Raw genomic sequence first — 2,174 nt, forward strand, 5'->3', positions numbered from 1 at the left:
TTCGGGCTGAGCCCGGCCGGGCTCCGTGGGTGAAAGCCCGGCCACCAGGCGCTCGCCATGGTGCCCCACCTCCAGGCCTGGCTCCAGAGGGGGGGCCCTGGTGACCCGCGTCCGGGCGAGGGAACGCCAGATCCAAATTTTTTGAGCATCATTAGGGGCCTTTGGGCTGCGCTTTGTCTGGTTCCTCACCTAAGACCTGTTTGACTTGGGTGACCCTACCAGGGGCAAAAAGCCCCAGACAGCATAGCTCCTAGGATCATTGGACACTCAAACCCCTCCACCACGATAAGGTAGCAGCCCAAGGAGAGGTCAGTTCTTGTTTAGTAAATCAGTCTCAAAACAAGATCAAAAAGACTTTTTGGATGGATATAAGTTTTTAAAACTTGGTAAGATGGACAGTTTTTGCAGTGCAGAAGCTTGAAATGTTTCCCTGTTTGGAATCTGTTACACCTGTATAACAATGTTATACTCTAACTGACCTCTTGGCCAGGTCTCACTGGGTTTTATCTGGTTAAATAAAGATTCTTGATTGAAACAAAGTGACAGAAGAAAACTAAACTTAAACACAGGGGCGGGTGCTGAATGAGGCTTAAGCTGGAAACATACTCGCTGTGAACTGCCGATGTCAGCACGGGCTGTCACAGCTTAATGATGAAAATTACGTCACTGGGCTTCTCAGCGTCGTGTCGACAGCCCCTTTTGGCACAACCCGCCGGCAGAACTTTTWGACCCCCCTCCCGTGTCGACGGTAATGTGTGATTGGTCGAAGAAATAAATGCAATTGAAAATGAGGAACTTCCTATTGGAATATATATTAATTAACAAAAGACATTTGATACTATAGATTATGACATATTATTGAGAAAATTGGAGATATATGGGATACAAGGGGTGGCATATTCTAGGCTTAAAATTTATTTGGAAAACAGACTACAGTGTGTGGAAATGAATAAGACTGTGTCACAATTTAGAAGGATTATATGTGGAGTACCCCAGGGGTCTGTGATTGGACCAAAATTATTTTTACTTTATATAGATGATATCTGCAATGTTACAAATTTATTAAAGTTTGTTTTTTTTGTTGATGACATTAATATGTATTGTTCTGGAAAAAATTTAAAGGACCTATTAACTATTATTGAAATGGAATAAGAAAATCTTAAAACCTGGTTTGATATCAATATCACTTAATATAAACAAAACTAAATTCATGGTGTTTGGAAATCAAAAAGAAACCACTAGAGACATGATATAAAAATATGTGATGCTGAAATTGAAGGAGTGTCTGAAATTAAATTTTTAGGGGTTATTATTGATTCTAAATTACCCCGGAGGCAACATTAAATATACAAAGGAAAAGATAGCAAAAACAATATATAAGTCTAGAAATGTATTAAATTACAAGGCTTTGCCTATTATTTACTCTTCACTCATACTCCCACATATATCTTATTGTGTGAAGTGTGGGGTTCCACATATAAAACAACAATTAATGATATAGTACTTTTGCAAAAACGAGCCATACGTGTTATTAACAAGTCTGGTTACTATGAACACACAAATCCTCTGTTTATTACGTCTGGTATCATGAAATTCTATGATTTGGTTCATTACAAAATAATGCAAATAATGTTTAGAGCAAAATTAGGTGTGTTGTCTGTTGGGGTGCAAATATTTTTCATAATATATGGATGTCAGTATGACCTGCGACGTTATTAAATTTATAAAACAAGCTAAAAAAGACATAAAAAGTCTTTTTCTGTTGTAGGAATTAAAATATGGAATGATGCAAGCCTTAACTTGTGATTATGTAGTTCATTAAGGGTTTTTAAAACAATTCTAAAAAGATATATATTTGAGGGTTACAAGTGAAAATAACTTTAAATTGTTGTTGTATTTGTTTTGTTAAGGGTTGTTTGTTTTCTTTGTTTTTTGTGTGTTTTTTATAGTAATGATTATGAGGGGTAGTTTAGTTTAATCGGATGTGTAGGGCAGACATAAAAATAAGCCTTGTGCTTCTGCCTGGACCTTTTCAGTCAAAATATTTACCTTTTGTACTGTTTTGTAATGTTTTGATTTGTTGCTGAACAATTTTGATGACTGAATAAACAATAATCAATCAATGAATCGGTCTGAAGTTTGTGGGTGTGTTTGTTTGTGCTGCGCTCGGGGGG

Source organism: Austrofundulus limnaeus, unplaced genomic scaffold, assembly GCF_001266775.1.
Source record: "Austrofundulus limnaeus strain Quisiro unplaced genomic scaffold, Austrofundulus_limnaeus-1.0 Scaffold1577, whole genome shotgun sequence".
NCBI classification, from domain to species: Eukaryota; Metazoa; Chordata; class Actinopteri; order Cyprinodontiformes; family Rivulidae; genus Austrofundulus; species Austrofundulus limnaeus.